Raw genomic sequence first — 12,958 nt, 5'->3', positions numbered from 1 at the left:
TTTATCAGAAAAGTAATGTGTTTACCTGATGCAAAATTAAAACATCAAAAGGTTATAAAATAAAAAAAATTTGTCCTTCCTTGCTCCTGCCACCCAGTGCTAGTTCCCAGAGATAGCTCTTGTTAAATATCATATGTATATATATCCTAACAGATTTTAAAATATATGCAGAAACATTTAAAAAGCCAAGTGAAATCATACTAGAAAAGATTTCGGTACATTGTCTTAAAAAATAAACCTTTTATCTTATACAGTTGTTAAAATGAATGACATTGTGTTATGGATAAAATAAGTGAAGGGGTAAAGTGCAGACTAACCGATAAGCATGATCTCTGATGTGAATTAAAAGCTGAACCATACGTGATGATATAGGCATTACCCAACGATACGAAAGCAGTTACTTTTGGGGAGAGATAGTGGTAGAGGTAGTAAAGAAAATTTACTCTTTTCTGTCTATGATTTTCTTTCATTTGTTTAGGTTTGTTCCTTTTGTTTTCTTTACATTTTCTGATGTTTAAAAAAATACCCAGTATACCTTATTAACAATAAAAAGTAACCTTTGTCAAAAGCACAAAGATTTTCCTTATCAGCACATGTAGATCATTGTTTTTAACAGCTACTACTATTCTATGCTATGGCTCTATCTTTTTCTTTTTTTAAACTAGTTCCTCATCAACAGACATCTTAGGGTTATGGCTGTCTTGAGCATCTTGGCTGACTTCTGTGATTGTATCTGTAAAATAAGTTTCTGGTCATGAAGTGATATATCAAGGCATAATTAGTTAAAAATTTAAAAAGATGTTGTGAAATGCCCTTCCAAAAGACAGTAAAAGTGTGTATTATGAGAAAGAATACAGGACTACCAGTTTTCTTATATCTGTGTCAATAACAGCTGTTAATAAACTTTAAAAGTTTTGCCAATATGTTAGGTTAAAAGTAATATCTCTTCATTTGATTTACCTTTGTGAGTGAAATTTGAACATCGTTGACCATTTTTTTACTGTGAATCTTATATTTTCTTTATCTGTTTTTATATGTGGCTATCTTTTATTATTTATGATACTTTTTGGTTCTTTTTGTGGTACAGGAAAAAAATATATCTCATAAAGAAATATGCCCTTTAACCAGCGACTTCATTGCCAGAAATTTATCCAATGAATAAACTCATAGTTTTTTAATAGTCACAGCTTCTGAGTGTGGGAGAGATCTCAATTCGTAATATAAAAATGCAAAAATATATTTTCTTCCAGTTTTGGTTTAATTCCATTTTCTAAAATACTGAAATCTTAGAAACATTTGAAATTGTTACCAGAAAGTAAGGATCCAGCTGGTTTTGTTTTTTTTCCAAAAGATTAATTGATTCAATACCATTTCTTCAATAAGCCACCTTTTTCTTGATTTGAAATGCTGTTTATTATGTATTAAATTTCCACATGAATTTTTGTTTTTCATAGACTCTTTATTTCAACCTGATAAAGTCCCTTTATAAGATTCATCTGGTAAAGACCACCAGGGACACATCTGTAGGCTGACAAAGGTTAATTAGCTTGCTGCAGTGAGGGAGACTTGCACGGCAGAGGAAATGTCAGCATTTCTAAAGAAGGAACCAGGGTTATTATAGGATTTTGGAGAAGGGTGGAGTTTGGACAAAGTTTAGATGCAACAATATTTGATAAGCTTAAAGCACAGCAAGACTGTGTGTCAAGGGTTAATAAACATCAGGCCTGGGCTGAGAAGCTGACTCAGGATTCTGATTCCCTGGGAGACTACAAAATCGAGATACATGTGGAATGTTGTGTCTGGAAACCCCTTATCTGAAGCTCTGAGTTGCAAAGTGAGGCTGCTTCTGTTTCATAATGATCTACCATCAGTGCAAGAGTGGGATGTTCCATTCTCACTTTATAAAATTTCAAACAACATAGTTTCTGACAGTCTGATGTAGAGAACAGTTTCTCAGCACATTGTCTTTAGTATTAACAAATGCATTTTTTTAAACAGACTCAGAGTCTGTTCAGCATAAATACCAAATTGTTTTCATTATCTTTTTTTAAGGTAATATATTTTTATATGTAGTAAACTTTGTCTCTTCCCCTCCCCCAGTTCCCCTTTCAAGAGTTTTCCAGTGATACTCACCTATTTTTCCAGATAACATTTAGAATAATTTTTGCCACATTAATTTTTTAAAATCTTTTTTATAACTTAAAATTGATTGGATCAGATTAGTACACCCCTTCCCACAATGCCCCTTTCCAGAATTTCCCAGTTACACCCACACGTTTACTGGTCCAAAGTTTTAGAATACTTTTTGCCAAGTTATATAATTTTTAAAAATCTTCCTGTGTTTTAGCTGGGATTACTTTACATACAGGTTAATTCGGAGGAAATCAACATCATTATCATTGATACCTTTTTTTTTCAAACTTTTTAAAATTGTGGTAAAATACATATAAAGTTTACCATCATAATCATTTTTAAGTTTACAGATCAGTGGTATTCACTACATTTATGTTGTTGTGCAACCATCACTGCTGTTTATCTCCAGAACTCTTTATTTTGTAAAACTGAAGCTCTATATCCATTTAAACAATAGCTCTCCATTCTCACCTTTCCACAGGCCCTGGAAACCGAAATCCTACTCTATCTCTGATTTTTCACTACTTTAAAGTACTTCATGTAAGTGGAATTGTGCATTATTTGTCCTTTTGTGATTGGTTTATTTCATTTAGCAAAATGTCCTCAAGATTCATTCATTTTGTAGCATATATCAGAATTTCCTTATTTTTCAAGGCTGAATACTATTCCATTGTATGTAAATACCACATTTTGCTTGTTCATTCATCCTCAGTGAACACTTGGTTTGCTTCACATTTTAGCTCTTGTGAATACTGCCGCAATGAGCATGAGTGTACAAATACTTTCTTGAAACTCTGCTCTCAAGGGGTATATATCCAGAAGTGGAATTGCTGGATCATATGGTAATTCTATTTTTAATTTTTTGAGGAATTTTCATACTGTTTTCCATAGCAGAAATAACATTTTACTTTCAAACCAACAGTATACAAGGGTTCCAGTTTCTCCACATTCTCTTCAACACTTACTATTTTCTGAATTTTGATGGTAACCATTCTTATGGGTATAAGGTAGCATCTCATTGTAGTCTTGATTTGTTTTGCTAATGATCAGAGATGTTGAGTATCTTTTCATCTGTTTATCGGCCATTTGTGTGTCTTAGGAGAAATGTGTATTTGAGTCTTTTGCACATTGTTGAATCAGGTTGATTTTTTTTTTTGGTTGAGTTTTAGGAATTTTCTATATATTTTGGATACTAATTTCTTATCAGATAATATGATTTGCCTATATTTTCACCCATTCTGTGGCTTGCCTTTTACTGTTGATAGGGTCTTCTGATGCACAAATTTAAAAATTTTTCTTCAAATCTAATTTGCCAATATTTTCTTTCAATGACTCTGCCTTTGTTGTCACATCCAAGAAATCATTGCCAAATATAATGTCATGAAGCTCTTTTGTTCAATGTTCTAAGAATTTGATAGTTTTAGGTCTTATATTTAGGTCTTTGATCCATTTTGAGTTATTTTTTCTTCTTTTTTTATTTCAATAGGCTTTTGGGGAACAGGTGGTGTTGGGTTACATGGATATGTTTTTTGTTAATGATTTTGAGATTTGGGTGCACCCCTCACCCAAGCAGTGTACACGGTACCCAATGTGTAGTCATTTATCCCTCACCCCCTCCCACGCTTTACTTCAAGTTCCCAAAGTCCATTGTATCATTCTATGCCTTTGCGTCCTCATAGCTTAGTTCCCATTTATGAGTGACAACATACAATGTTTGGTTTTCCATTCCTGAGTTACTTTAGTTAGAATAATGGTCTCCAGCTCCATCCAGGTTGCTGTGAATGCCATTATTTCATGATTTTTTATGGCTGAGTATTCCATGGTGTGTGTGTGTATGTGTATATTATACATACCACATTTTCTTCATCCACTTGTTGATTGATGGGCATTTGGGCTGATTCCATATTTTTGCAGTTACAAATTGTGTTGCTATAAATGTGTGTTCAAGTGTCTTTTTGGTATAATGACTTCTTTTTTTCTGGGTAGATACCCAGTAGTGGGATTGCTGGGTCAAATGTTAGATCTACTTTTGGTTCCTTAAGGAATCCCCACACCATTTTCCATAGTGGTTATACTAGTTTACATTCCCAGCAGCAGTGTAAAAGTTTTCCCTTTTTACCACATTGACGCCAACATCCATTATTTTTTGATTTTTTGATTATGGCCATTCTTGCAGGAGTAAGGTGGTATTGCATTGTGGTTTTGATTTGCATTTCCCTGGTAATTAGTTATGTTGAACATGTTTTCATATGTTTGTTGGATGTTTGTATATCTTCTTTTGGGAATTGTCTATTCATGTCCTTAGCCCACTTTTTGATGGGATTGTTTGTTTTTTTTCTTGCTGATTTGTTTGGTTTTTTTGTAGATTCTGGATATTAGACCTTTGTCAGATGCATAGTTTACCAAGATTTTCTCCACTCTGTGGGTTGTTTACTGATTATTTCCTTTGCTGTGCAGAAGCTTTTTAGTTTAATTAAGTCCCATCTATTTGTCTTTGTTTTTGTTGAATTTGTTTTTGGGTTCGTGTTCAGGAAGTCTTTGCCTAAGCCAATGTCTAAAAGGATTTTTCTGATGATATCTTCTAGGACTTTTATGGTTTCAGGTCTTAAAAGATTTAAGTCTTTGATCTAATCTTGAGTTCATTGTTGTATAAGGTGAGAGATGAGGATCCAGTTTCTTTCTTTCTTTTTTTTTTTTTTTTTTTTTTTTTGAGATGGTGTCTCGCTCTGTCGCCCAGGCTGGAGTGCAGTGGCGCAATCTTGGCTCACTGCAAGCTCCGCCTCTCGGGTTCACGCCATTCTCCTGCCTCAGCCTCTCCGAGTAGCTGGGACTACAGGTGCCCACCACCACGCCTGGCTAATTTTTTGTATTTTTAGTAGAGATGGGGTTTCACCATGGTCTCGATCTCCTGACCTCGTGATCCGCCCGCCTCGGCCTCCCAAAGTGCTGGGATTACAAGCGTGAGCCACCGTGCCCGGCCAGGATCCAGTTTCATTCTTCTACATGTGGCTTGCCAGTTACCCCAGTACCATTTGTTGAATAGGGTGTCCTTTCCCCACTTTATGTTTTTGTTTGCTTTGTCAAAGATCAGTTGGCCATAAGTATTTGGCTTATTTCTGGGTTCTGTATTCTGTTTCATTGGTCTATGTGCCGATTTTTATACCAGTACCATGCTGTTTTGGTAACTATAGCCTTTTAGTTTAGTTTGAAGTTGGGTAATGTGATACATCCAGATTTGTGGGTTTTGGGGGGTTTCTGTTTTTGCTCAGTCTTGATTTGGCTATGTGTGTTCTTTTTTGGTTTCATATGAATTTTAGGATTGTTCTCCCTAGCTCTGCAAAGAATGATGGTGATATTTTGATAGGAATTGCATTGAATCTGTAGATTGCTTTTGGCAGTATGATCATTTTCACAATATTGATTCTACCCATCCATGAGCATGGAATGTGCTTCCATTTGTTTGTGTCATTTTTTATTTCTTTCAGCAGTGTTTTGTAGTTTTTCTTGTAGATATCTTTCACTTCCTTAGGTATATTCCTAAGTATTTTTTTTGCAGACATAGTAAAAGGGGTTGAGTTCTTGATTTGATTTTCAGCTTGGTTGCTGTTAGTGTATAGCATTGCCACCAATTTGTGTACATTGATTTTGTATCCTGAAACTTTACTGAATTCATTTGCCAGTTCTAGGAGCTTTTTGGATGAATCTTTAGGGTTTCCTTGGTATACGATCATATCATCAGCAAACAGCAACAGTTCAACTTCCTCTTTACTGATTTGATGCCCTTTATTTCCTGGTCTTGTCTGATCCTTCTGGCTAGGACTTCCAGTACTATGTTGAATAGAAGTAGTGAGACTGGGCATCCCTGTCTTGTTCCAGTTCTCAGGGGAAATGCTTTCAACCTTTCCCCATTCAGTATAATGTTAGCTGCGGGTTTGTCATAGATGGCTTTTATTACCTTAAGGCATCTCCTTTCTATGCCAATTTTGCTTAGTGTCTTAATTATAAAAGGACACTGGATTTTGTCAAATGCCTTTTCTGTGTCTATTGAGATGATTTTGTGATTTTTGTTTTTAATTATTTATGTGGTACATCACATTTGTTGACTTGTGTATATTAAACCATCCCTGCACACCTAGCATGAACCCCACTTGATAATGGTGTGTTATCTTTTTGATGTGCTGTTGGATTCGGTTAGCTAGTATTTTGTTGAGGATTTTTGCATCTATGTTCATCAGGGATATTGGCCTGTAGTTTTCTTTTTTTTGTTATATTATTGACTGGTTTTAATATTAGGGTGATACTGGCTTCCTAGAATGAATTAGGGAGGGTTTCCTCTTTCTCTGTATTGTGGGATAGTGTCAGTAAGATTGGTATCAATTCTTCTTTGAATATCGGATAGAATTTAGCTGTGAATCCATCTGATTCTGGACTTTTTGTTTTTTGGCAGTTTTAATTACCATTTCAGTCTTGCTGCTTGCTGTTGGTCTGTTCAGAGTTTCTATTTCTTCCTGGTTTAACCTAGAAGGGTTCTCTGTTTTCAGGAATTTACCCATCTCCTCTAGATTTTCTAGTTTGTGCGCATAAAGGCGTTCATGGTAGCCTTGAATGATCTTTTGTATTTCTGTGGTTATCAGTCTGATATCTCCATTTCATTTCTGATTGAGCTTATTTGGGTCTTCTTTGCTTGGTTAATCTAACTAACAGTCTATCAGTTTTGTTTATCTTTTCAAAGAACCAGCTTTCTGTTTCATTTATCTTTTGGGTTGTTTGTTTCTTTCTTTGTCTCAATTTCATTTAGTTCTGTTCTGATCTTTGTTGTTTCTTCTTCTGGGTTTGGGTTTGGTTTGTTCTTGTTTCTCTAGTTCCTTAAGGTGTGACCTTAGATTGTCTGTTTATGCTTTTTCAGACTCTGATATAGGCATTCATTGCTGTGAACTTTCCTTTTAGCACCACTTTTGCTTTATGCCAGAGGTTTTGATAGGTTGTGTCACTTTTATCATTCAGTTCAAAGGATTTTTAAATTTTCACCTTGATTTCATTGTTGACTGAATGATCATTCAGGATTAGGTCATTTAATTTCCATGTATTTACATGGTTTTGAGGGTTCCTTTTGGAGTTGATTTTCCAATTTTATTTCACTATAGTGTGAGAGTACTTGCTATAATTTTGATTTTCTTAAATTTGTTGAGACTTGTTTTGTGTCCTATCGTGGTCTGTCTTGGAGAAGGATCCATGTGCTGATGAATAGAATGTATATTCTGTAGTTGTTGGTAAAATGTTCCGTAAATATCTGTTAATTTGTTCTGGGGTATAGTTTAAGTGCATTGTATCTCTATTGATTTTCTGTCTTGATGACTTGTCTAGTGCCGTCAGTGGAGTATTAAAGTCCCCCACTATTACTGTGTTGCTGTTTATCTCATTTTTAAAGTCTAGCAGTAATTGTTTTATAAATTAGGGAGCTCCAATGTTAGGTGCATATATATTTAGGATTGTTACATTTTCTTGTTGGACAAGGCCTTTTGTCATGATATAATGTCTCTCTTTTTTTTTTTTTTTTTTTTTTTTTTGAGATGGAGTCTTGCTCTGTCGCCCAGGCTGGAGTGCAGTGGCGCAATCTCGGCTCACTGCAAGCTCTGCCTCCTGGGTTCACGCCATTCTCCTGCCTCAGCCTCCCGAGTAGCTGGGACTACGGTGCCTGCTACCATGCCCAGCTAATTTTTTGTATTTTTAATAGAGATGGGGTTTCACCGTCTTTGTCTTTTTTAACTATTGTTGCTTTCAAGTCTGTTTCATCTGATACAAAAATAGCTACTCCTGCTTGCTTTCTGTGTCCATTGGCATGGAATGTCTTTTGTTGTTGTTGTTGTTTTTAATGTAATTTAATTTTATTTTTTATTATTATACTTTAAAGTTCTAGGGTACATGTGCACAATGTGCACATTTGTTACATATGTATACATGTGTCATGTTGGTGTGTTGCACCTGTTAACTCATTTACATTAGGTATATCTATCTCTTAATGCTATCCCTCCCCCCTCCCCCAACCCTACAACAGGCCCCAGTGTGTGATGTTCCCCACCCTGTGTCCAAGTATTCTTATTGTTCAATTCCCACCTATGAGTGAGAACATACGGTGTTTGGTTTTTTGTCCTCGCGATGGTTTGCTCAGAATGATGGTTTCCAGCTTCATCCATGTCCCTACAGAGGAAATGAATTCATCCTGTTTTATGGGTGCATAGTATTCCATGGTGTATATGTACCACATTTCCTTAATCCAGCTTATCATTGATGGACATTTGGGTTGGTTCCAAGTCTTTGCTATTGTGAATAGTGCCGCAGTAAACATACATGTGCATGTGTCTTTATAGCAGCATGATTTATAATCCTTTGGGTATATGCCCAGTAATGGGATGGCTAGGTCAAATGGTATTTCTAGTTCTAGGTCCTTGAGGAATCGCCACACTGTCTTCCACAACTGTTGAACTAGTTTACAGTCACACCAACAGTGTAAAAGCATTCCTGTTTCTCCACATCCTCTCCAGCACCTGTTGTTTCTTGACTTTTTAATGATCGCCATTCTAACTGGTGTGAAATGGTATCTTATTGTGGTTTTGATTTGCATTTCTCTGATGGCCAGTGATGATGAGCATTTTTTCATGTGTCTGTTGGCTGCATAAATGTCTTCTTTTGGGAAGTGTCTGTTCATATCCTTTTCCCACTTGTTGATGGGGTTGTTTGATTTTTTCTTGTAAATTTCGGTATTAGCCCTTTGTCAGATGGGTAGATTGTAAAAATTTTTTTCCCATTGTGTAGGTTGCCTGTTCACTCTGATGGTAGTTTCTTTTGCTGTGCAGAAGCTTTTTAGTTTAATTAGATCCCATTTGTCTATTTTGGCTTTTGTGCCATTGCTCTTTGGTGTTTTAGTCATGAGGTCCTTGCCCATGGCTATGTCCTGAATGGTATTGCCTAGGTTTTCTTCTAGGGTTTTTATGGTTTTAGGTCTAATATTTAAGTCTTTAATCCATCTGGAATTAATTTTTGTATAAGGTGTAAGGAAGGGATCCAGTTTTAGCTTTCTACATATGGCTAGCCAGTTTTCCCAGCACCATTTATTAAATAGGGAATCCTTTCCCCATTGCTTGTTTTTGTCAGGTTTGTCAAAGATCAGATGGTTGTACATGTGTGGTTTTATTACTGAGGGCTCTATTCTGTTCCATTGGTCTATGTCTCTGTTTTGGTACCAGTACCCTGCTGTTTTGGTTACTGTAGCCTTGTAGTACAGTTTGAAGTCAGGTAGCGTGAAGCCTCCAGCTTTGTTCTTTGGGCTTAGGATTGTCTTGGCAATGTGGGCTCTTTTTTGGTTCCATATGAACTTTAAAGTAGTTTTTTCCAATTCTGTGAAGAAAGTCATTGGTAGCTTGATGGGGATGGCATTGAATCTATAAATTACCTTGGGCAGTATCGCCATTTTCACGATATTGATTCCTCCTATCCATGAGCATGGAATGTTTTTCCATTTGTTTGTGTCCTCTTTTATTTTGTTGAGCAGTGGTTTGTAGTTCTCCTTGAAGAGGTCCTTCACATCCCTTGTAAGTTGGATTCCTAGGTATTTTATTCTCTTTGAAGCAATTGTGAATGGGAGTTCACTCATGATTTGGCTCTCTGTTTGTCTGTTATTGGTGTATAGGAATGCTTGTGATTTTTGCACATTGATTTTGTATCCTGAGTCTTTGCTGAAGTTGCTTATCAGCTTAAGGAGATATTGGGCTGAGACGATGGGGTTTTGTAAATATACAATCATGTCATTTGCAAACAGGGACAATTTGACTTTCTCTTTTCCTAATTGAATATTCTTTGTTTCTTTCTCTTGCCTGATTGTCCTGGCCAGAACTTCCAACACTATGTTGAATAGGAGGGTGAGAGAGGGCATCCCTGTCTTGTGCCAGTTTTCAAAGGGAATGCTTCCAGTTTTTGCCCATTCAGTATGATATTGGCTGTGGGTTTGTCATAAATAGCTCTTATTATTTTGAGATACGTCCCATCAATACCTAGTTTATTGAGAGTTTTTAGCGTGAAGGGCTGTTGAATTTTGTCAAAGGTCTTTTCTGCATCTGTTGAGATAATCATGTGGTTTTTGTCTTTGGTTCTGTTTATATGATGGATTACGTTTATTGATTTGCATATGTTGAACCAGCCTTGCATCCCAGGAATGAAGCCAACTTGATTGTGGTGGATAAGCTTTTTGATGTGCTGCTGGATCCAGTTTGCCAGTATTTTATTGAGAATTTTTACATTGATGTACATCAGGGATATTGGTCTAAAATTCTCTTTTTTTTATTGTGTCTCTGCCAGGCTTTGGTATCAGGATGATGCTGGCCTCATAAAATGAGTTAGGGAGGATTCCCTCGTTTTCTATTGATTGAAATAGTTTCAGAAGGAATGGTAACAGCTCCTCTTTGTACCTCTGGTAGAATTTGGCTGTGAATCCATCTTGTCCTGGACTTTTTTTGGTTGATAGGCTATTAATTATTGCCTCAATTTCAGAGCCTGTTATTGGTCTATTCAGGGATTCACCTTCTTCCTGCTTTAGTCTTGGGAGGGTGTATGTGTCCAGGAATTTATCCATTTCTTCTAGATTTTCTAGTTTATTTGCGTAGAGGTGTTTATAGTATTCTCTGATGGTAGTTTGTATTTCTGTGGGATCGTGGTGATATCCCCTTTATCATTTTTTATTGCGTCTATTTGATTCTTCTCTCATTTCTTCTCTATTAGTCTTGCTAGCAGTCTATCCATTTTGTTGATCATTTCAAAAAACCAGCTCCTGGATTCATTGATTTTTTTGAAGGTTTTTTTGTGTCTCTATCTCCTTCAGTTCTGCTCTGACCTTAGTTATTTCTTGCCTTCTGCTAGCTTCTGAATGTGTTTGCTCTTGCTTCTTTAGTTCTTTTAATTGTGATGTTAGGGTGTCAATTTTAGATCTTTCCTGCTTTCTCTTGTGGGCATTTAGTGCTATAAATTTCCATCTACACACTACTTTAAATATGTCCCATAGATTCTGGTATGTTGTGTCTTTGTTCTTATTGGTTTCAAAGAACATCTTTATTTCTGCCTTCGTGTTGTTATGTACCCAATAGTCATTCAGGGGCAGGTTGTTCAGTTTCCATGTAGTTGAGCGGTTTTGAGTGAGTTTCTTAATCCTGAGCTCTAGTTTGATTGCACTGTGGTCTGAGAGACAGTTTGTTATAATTTCTGTTCTTTTACATTTGCTGAGGAGTGCTTTACTTCCAACTGTGTGGTCAGTTTTGGAGTAAGTGTGATGTGGTGCTGAGAAGAATGTATATTCTGTTGATTTGGGATGGAGAGTTCTGTAGATGTCTATTAGGTCCACTTGGTGCAGAGCTGAGTTCAATTCCTGGATATCCTTGTTAACTTTCTGTCTCGTTGATCTGTCTAATGTTGACAGTGGAATGTTAATGTCTCCCATTATTATTGTGTGGGAGTCTAAGTCTCTTTGTAGGTCTTTAAGGACTTGCTTTGTGAATCTGGGTGCTCTTGTATTGGGTGCATATATACTTAGAATAGTTAGCTCTTTTTGTTGAATTGATCCCTTTACCATTGTGTAATGGCCTTCTTTGTCTCTTTTGATCTTTGTTGATTTAAAATCTGTTTTATCAGAGACTAGGATTGCAACCCCTGCTTTTTATTTGTTTTCCATTTGCTTGTTAGATCTTCCTCCATCTCTTCATTTTGAGCTTGTGTGTGTCTGCACGTGAGATGGGTCTCCTGAATACAGCACACTGATGTGTCTTGACTCTTTATCCAATTTGCCAGTCTGTGCCTTTTAATTGGAGCATTTAGCCCATTTACATTTAAAGTTAATATTGTTATGTGTGTATTTGATCATGTCATTATGATGTTAGCTGGTTATTTTGCTCGTTAGTTGATGCAGTTTCTTCCTATCTTCGATGGTCTTTACAGTTTGTCATGTTTTTGCAGTGGCTCATACTGGTTGTTCCTTTCCATGTTTAGTGCTGCCTTCAGGAGCTCTTGTAAGACAGGCCTGGTGGTGACAAAATCTCTCAGCATTTGTTTGTCTGTAAAGGATTTTATTTCTTCTTCACTTATGAAGCTTAGTTTGGCTGGATATGAAATTCTGGGTTGAAAATTCTTTTCCTTAAGAATGTTGAGGCCAGGCGCGGTGGCTCAAGCCTGTAATCCCAGCACTTTGGGAGGCCGAGGCGGGCGGATCACGAGGTCAGGAGATCGAGACCATCCTGGCTAACACAGTGAAACCCCGTCTCTACTAAAAATACAAAAAAAAATTAGCCGGGCGTGTTGGCGGGCGCCTGTAGTCCCAGCTACTCGGGAGGCTGAGGCAGGAGAATGGCGTGAACCCGGGAGCCGGAGCTTGCAGTGAGCCGAGATCGCGCCACTGCACTCCAGCCTGGGCAACAGAGCGAGACTCCGTCTCAAAAAAAAAAAAAAGAATGTTGAGTATTGGCTTTCACTCTCTTCTGGCTTGTAGAGTTTCTGCAGAGAGATCCGCCATTAGTCTGATGGGCTTCCCTTTGTGGGTAACCTGACCTTTCTCTCTGGCTGTCTTTAACATCTTTTCCTTTGTTTCAGCCTTAGTGAATCTGACAATTATGTGTCTTGGGGTTGCTCTTCTCGAAGAGCATCTTTGTGGCATTCTCTGTATTACCAGAATTTGAATGTTGGCCTGCCTTGCTAGACTGGGGAAGTTCTCCTGGATTATATCCTGAAGAGTGTTTTCCAACTTGGTTCCGTTGTCCCTGTCACTTTCAAGTACACCAGTCAGACGTAG

At 37.0% G+C, this 12,958-nt stretch overlaps 1 protein-coding gene across 12 annotated transcripts in view; it reads left to right on the top strand.

Moving 5' to 3' along the window:
• Window positions 1-12,958, top strand: part of C1GALT1 (core 1 synthase, glycoprotein-N-acetylgalactosamine 3-beta-galactosyltransferase 1) — a 123,348-nt gene that overhangs the window by 29,432 nt on the left and 80,958 nt on the right. For 2 of the 12 annotated variants that reach the window (XM_063637089.1, XM_063637090.1), the window contains one exon: window positions 2,615-2,673. The exons of the other annotated variants lie outside the window; for them this stretch is intronic. The gene's annotated coding sequence lies outside the window, so the exon portion shown is untranslated. The remainder of the gene's footprint in view (window positions 1-2,614; window positions 2,674-12,958) is intronic. 12 annotated transcript variants of the gene reach the window in all.

Source organism: Symphalangus syndactylus, chromosome 3 (assembly GCF_028878055.3).
Source record: "Symphalangus syndactylus isolate Jambi chromosome 3, NHGRI_mSymSyn1-v2.1_pri, whole genome shotgun sequence".
Taxonomy (NCBI): Eukaryota; Metazoa; Chordata; class Mammalia; order Primates; family Hylobatidae; genus Symphalangus; species Symphalangus syndactylus.
Note: the sequence above shows the minus strand (reverse complement) of the source record. Positions and strands in the feature narration are given on the sequence as shown.